Consider the following 6,842-nt stretch of genomic DNA (forward strand, 5'->3'; position numbering starts at 1 on the left):
GGATGATACTTATGTCTGTGTTCACCACAGATTTCCCACGTAGACAGAGGACAGATAAATGGACCAATCTAGGCTGTGTATGGTATGAGTGCCCATTAAAAGGGCGTTATGTGAGCCAGTTCATGTGTGTGAACATGTGTATTTGCATAAGGTATACTTACATGTATACAGTAAATGTACACTTGAACAGTCAGTGGAGCCTGAATGGATTCTTTCTTAAAGAACAGCATTCAACTCGGAGTAGTCTTGACACATTACACTACTATACATTGTTCCAGCCTGATTATGTTGGGGCTACTAAGTGGTAAGCTGTGGTTTTTCACACAGAAAGTCTTCTATAGGGCTGAGCAAATGACCTGAGACTGACCTGCTCACTCAGGCTTAGCCTCTAATTTATGATTAACACATCAGTCTCCTTTCCGTGATATAATCCAGCCCAATGGTCTGGTTTTAACACCCCAGGGGAACACAGAGGAGAGATTATGACTGTCTGCTATAAAATGGTGGATTAGAGATGGATAACCTATGGCCTTCTTAAGCACTTTCTCCATCCAGAGCACTGGAAAAGTTCAATCTGAAGCAACATGTCCAATGGCAATGTATTATGCTAACCAAACCCTTTCTGTGCTCCTTAAATAGTTTGTGGTTCCTTATTTGTTTGCTAAAACACAGTCTTCTAATTATAAACTCAATTCAGCTCCATCTTTTTGCAACATTCCTAATTTCCACCCATGTTCCTTGCCTAAAGCCCCCTCAGGGTGATGTTAGCACCATGCCCAGAACAACATTTGCTTTTCCCAAACAGCCATGTAATCTGTTAATGTGGCAGTGCTAGTTACAGGTGTAGCACTGCAGAAACTACACCTTACTACTGCTGCTACTCATCCAACAAACTCATCAACCTTCACCTAAACCTCTAGCCAACCTCTTGACTGTTGCTCCAACCTCCACCCAACATAATGCTAAAGCCTTGTCATGTGTGATTTCTGCTCCCCTGGGCTGAGATGCACATAAACACCTTTTATGAGTTGGCTGGATGTCAATGCATGGTTTTCCGAATATGTTCCCCTGATGGGTTGGACTCTTGCCTGAACTGATGGAGTAGCTGAAGAAACACATCCAAACCTTTTGGCCCAGTTACCAGGACCGTCTCACGATTGGCGAGGCCCCCCCCTTCCCAGCTCTTCAGTCCTGCTTCCTCACTTCTCTCACACACATGCACGAACACATTCCCTGAGCACAGAGATACCATTGAGCGGGATTTGTGGGCACAGTTTGTGTGCTTTAATGGGCAAGAGGAGGCACCCGATCTCACCACTGGCAGGCCCCGAGGGCTATGGACTCATGAAGAAATTACTGTCAAAAGCCATCAGGGCTTTAATAGCCTCTGGCCCAGCAGTGGCTTCCCCCTGGCCCTCAGAGGGGCTCTGGTCTGTGGGTAAACAGAGTAGGAACGGCCTGCACCCTGGGACCCTCTCTTACTTTCTTACTGCTTCCCCTGGTGTGGCCCAAACACCCAAACTGCAGTCCAGCCAGCGCTGCAGGGCACTGCCAGTCATTACTCTCAAGCAAATTAATTGCTAGAGGAGGTGTGACTTTTTAATGGACATGGTGCAAAAGAAAAATAAGCAGTGTTAAGTGTTGTATGCACTCACACAAGGAGCCTTTCACAAACTTTTATTTATTTGTCAGATTTATCACTTGGTTATTTTGCTGCAGAGATAGTTCGGCACACAACCCCCTGTAAAACACAGAATTATCATTTTTAGACTTTGTTTTTTGTACAGACTAAACAAACTAGATCAAATGTGTTAATTAGTGAGCTTGAGAGGTGTTGGTTAGTGGATTTTGTTACATTCAGACAGCATGTTAGCTGTTTCCCACTGTTTACAGACTTTATGCTACGCTAAGCTAAGCATCCCCTAGCTGTAGCTTGATGAACAGAAATGAAAGTGGTATCAATATTCTCATCTAAGTCTCAGCAAGAAAGCACATAAGTGTGTTTCCCAAAATGTCAAACTATTTCTTTGAAGCAAACAAAACTAGATTGTTTGCGTGACCAAAAATCCTGGCAAAACACTGTACTTAGTGCTTATATCAGCCATCTGTACTATAAGCCCATACAGCTGGCATTTTATTTCTCAGTGCATCAAATAAAAACAACTGCTGTTGTTGTCCAGGGTGCTAGACAATTATATCCGTCTCCTTGGTTGGGATGGACACAAACAGTATTAGTCGTCCCTGCCAAACAGTCAACCGAGATAGACTGTCTGCAGTATCGAGGAAAAAGTGAAGGAAACGTCGTCCTCTGTGCTTGTAGGGCGAATTGTGCAGCTTTTCTCATTTATGTGTTCCAGCTGAATGTGGTGGCTGCCAAGTTCAGGATCTGGCCTGACATCAGAATTTCCCAGGGTGATAAAGAGACTCTTGTTTGAATCACAGTTAATAGACAGTGGGAAAAAAACAGCGATACTGAGAGAGTGATATGGACAATTAGAGGAGTGAAATTTCCAGTAGACAAGAGACAGAGTTATGTATGTGTACATGGCCTTCACACCTACAAAAACCAACTACTTACACACAGACACACTCACAGGTTCACAAAGTGAGCAGAACGGAAATCAACTTTCTGAAAATATAATCTGAAAACTTGCAAAATCTGAGTTATTCAGGTTTTATATTAATAATATTGCAGTAATACAGCGATATGGAGTAGACAGACCATTAAGAAACTTCAAGTCTTTATAAAGTTACAGTGATCATGTATCCTGTGTCCACGTAGTCTTTTCCCTCCAAAACAAGTCTGCAGATCTGGACATAACAATATTTGCTTTCATTCTTGAATATTTGGGGGGATTAAAATCTCTGGACCTGGGAGCTGGAGGGTGGGTGTGCATGTGGAGGGTACTCGTCCTTTAATCTCATTCTCACAGTGTCTACCTTTGACATAGCAGTATCCCATTTGAGCCTGACCAGGGCTGAGAGGGAGAGCCATGAGGAGGGAGCAATGATGGGAGAGAAAGAGAGGGAGTCAATGAGGGGTACTGGAGGTATAGTGAAGTAGGGAAGGGGGGCGGGGACTGTCGGGCCTAAACTCAAGGGATTAACGGGGTGACTTCTCCTCTGGAATGTTCCACTGACAGCCAAGGCCCGCCCACCCACAGCTGCCTGCTACAGACAGGTGCACGGCTAAGGCGAGGCGGGTGGTGGGTGGGTGGGTAAGAGAGACAGACTGGCTGAGGTGGCGAGGAAAACAGACTTCCATACGTAGGCACGGACTGATGAGTATATCAGTAAACTATTTGGCCAAAGATCCCCACCGGAGCGTTTCAAAGCAAACCAGTTCATCAACCTGTTAAAGATGAGCTACTTCGGTCATGGCGTGGAGAGATTATAGCACCTGAAGAGAGTAATCAGTCCAAAAAGATAACTGTAGAAAGATTGTTTTTAAAGAGCAGTGATATTGCACAACTCAAAACAACCCTGGAGGGCTTTACACACTTCACAAACAGCCCATGAGAGTAAAAATACTCTCAAGCACCTTCCTGAGTAGATTTAAGAGTCAGGTGAATTTGTGGTCTGGTAAAAAGCCTCCGCTGGCTGCACAAACGAACAAGCATGCAGAATAAGTGCACACAACTGCACACACAAGCCTCTGTGTTGAGCTTCACACCAGAACAATACCTGTGTATTTCAGTCCAGTCATTTAATCATTGTGCTGTGTACAAAGCAGACATGGCAGCATTCGGTAACACACACAACAGTAGGTGAATTCATTTGTCCCGCCATAATTTATGTTTGGGAATGTACAAGAGCTTGCCCATGCTTGCTGTGCAGTGTTAAGTATTACTTTGCAGAAATGGAAGACAAAGGACTAATTTTCTACACTATTATTGCTATGTTCCATTAATTCCATTACGGTAAATGCACCACAGTCTTAGTAACATCCTCAGGTTGTGTCAAGTAGCAACAAAGGACAATAAACGCCACTGCTGATCTACAACAATTCCATGTTCAGAAGCCAAGAAAAATCCCTCACACGTTTTCCTTTGAAGCCACTGGGATTCCTGTAGGTAGTGTGAGTGTGATTCTAAGATGTTTGATTGATAGAGGGTCTGTGAAATCGGACTCTTTGTTTTGCTCTCCCTTTGGTGACCTGCCCTGTCATGTCTCCCCTGTTTTGAGAAGCAGGTAGTCTATCCAAACATCAGGTGAACACCGGGGGACAACACATCGCTCAGGTTGTGGGACTCCAGTCTCTGAGGGGTCAAAGGTGACAAGCCAGGGTCATTCTGGGATCCAGGTGGATGCTCTGGAGGAACATCACAGACTTGTGGAGTTACCGGTGGAGAAAAAAAACAAATAATTCACTGAGCAAAGTTCAGTCTATATGAATGTGACTTTCTGATGTAAATCTGATGTTGCTGTAAATTCACAAAAAATTGTATTGCTTCTGTGTCGTTGTATCCTATACTAGTTTAATACTTTTGTGATTAAATTGATCGTGTCCCTATTTATTAGGCAAAATTCTATTGCTTTTGCTGATGCAATTTTTTTTTTTCTACGGGGATCAATAAAAAATACATTTAAAAAGCATAATTTCACTATATAATCCTACTAAACCTGTCTGGTTGCAAACAACAGGAAATGAAAAGATCTTGGATGAAAGGTCTAAGATGAAATTCAGTATTCTTGTGTATTCAGTATTCTGAAACTGAGGCTACTCCAAACCTGTGGTGCCTTGCAGTCTTTGCAATTATACAGGATGGATTTTCAGTTGGCCGCGTTAGTGAGGAAGATGATGTTGACAAAGCAGGTGTGTCTCTGCCACCCCACCATCCAGGCTGTTTTGGGCAGATCATCCAGGCATGTGTGCAGACCACCAGGCAAGGCTTTGTACTTTCCCTGAAAGAGTCTGACTGTTGAGCTCCGGCTTTAAACAAGTCTGAGACAAAGCAGCTTCTCATCACATAACTCTCCTCCAGTCAATGATTGAACATAACCAGGATAACAGTGATAGATCGCTAAATCACTAGACTCACAAACAAGCCAGACGCAACAGGAAGGCGACTCTACAGACCAACAGTAAACACATCCCATGATTCATTCTTTCATTAATCTTACTTAACTCCACGTCAGTAATTGGAGTATGGTGCCCTCTATTGAAAGACTGCTCAGCTTTGGTAATATAGCATTTTTATTGGGCTGAAGTCAAACTCTACAAGAGCATAATGTGAGTTTACCCAAATTCTGGCCTGCCACATGAATCCTGAATTTAATATTTATGAGTAAGACAGTGAATGTATCTCCTCCTCTGTGCTCCTTCCTTCCTTTCTGCCTCTGCATATGGTTCTCATGCTACTCTAATCTTTCTCCCTCATTTTTTCAATGGTGAATAAGGTGATTTAATGATTTATAGATCTGCCGAATCCAGCAAAGCTATAAATCATGAAGGTCTTGTGGTCACATTGTTCAAACGCGAGGAGCAGTCAGCCGCTGTAATCCGTGCTGAAATGCCCCTGAAAGAGGCTCTTGTTGCTGCCCTCCCACCCCTCCACCGGCTGGAAAATGTTAGAAGTCAGGTTATGTGAATGTCCAGTGTCAGAGGGGCTGTTTAAATGGCATTAGTTTTGGAGGTCTGTATCAGAGCAAAGACCCGCCATTCTACAGAGACTGCCTCAGATCTGGCTGCTCCTGCCTGAGAATGGGACTGATGTTAGGTAAAGAAACAAAGATGCTGATGCTCAAAGATGTTCCTTGTTATTGAGCCAGCAAATATTGGGTAACACAATGGAACTGCCCAAAGAGATGCTTTTTGAAATGGTGCTTAAAGAACTGAAGTTGTAAAGAATGGAGTGATGTTCCTGTCTTTAGCCATGATAGTAACGTGGCTCCAGGGATGGCAGTGTTGGTCGGTTGGTCCAAAACTATGATCCAGACTGGAATATTTCAACATCTGTTGAATGGATTTCCATGAAATTTTGCACAAACATTAATGTTCCCAGAGGATCAAACCAACAAACTCTGATGATCCACAGACTTTTCATAGCACCACCAGCAGCTCAACATTTTCACCTATCCTATGAAATATCTCAACAACTAAAAACACAAGAAAATGTGTTTGTACAGACGGATGAATCCAAATAACTCAAGTGATCCTCTGACTTCTTCTGGGACCATTATCAGGTTAACATTTCTGGTTTTGAGTGAAATGTCTCAGTAACTATTGGATAGATTGCCTTTATGATCCCCTCAGGATGAAATGTAATACGTTTGGTGTTTCCTTATCTGTTAATCTAGGACCGTAATCAAGTCCAAATTTTTATTTGTCCAATACTTTAGATAATACTTTAGCCTCAGCTACTTTGTGTCTAGAGCTAATTAGCAAATGTTAGCATGCTAATGCATATAACTAAGATGGTGATCATGATCAACATTATACCTGCAGCTGCTACACATCAACATGTTAGCATTATGATTGTGAACATGTTAGCATAGTGAAGCTAGCATTAATTTAAAGCACAGCTGTGCCTATGTACTACAGCCTCAAGTCTCATTTATACTCCCAAGCAGACGCGTAACTGGATAGCTGCAGACACCACGGATGCGTAGTTGTTCTGTTTATACTACCTACTGGAGTCCGATAAAAGGACGCGTTCCACACATGTGCAGTAGATCGGCGTCTACAGGAAGACAGCATTGTGACCATGCAGACCAACGCGGGCAAGTCAGCACGGTCACGACAAATTGGAAGTACGCAGTTGACTGCACAGAGCTTCACAGAACTGCTAGCATGGCAGTAGACTTAAGTCTTGTTTTAACAATTGAAAGAGATTAGGGAG

This window comes from Thunnus maccoyii, chromosome 14, assembly GCF_910596095.1.
Source record: "Thunnus maccoyii chromosome 14, fThuMac1.1, whole genome shotgun sequence".
NCBI lineage: Eukaryota > Metazoa > Chordata > Actinopteri > Scombriformes > Scombridae > Thunnus > Thunnus maccoyii.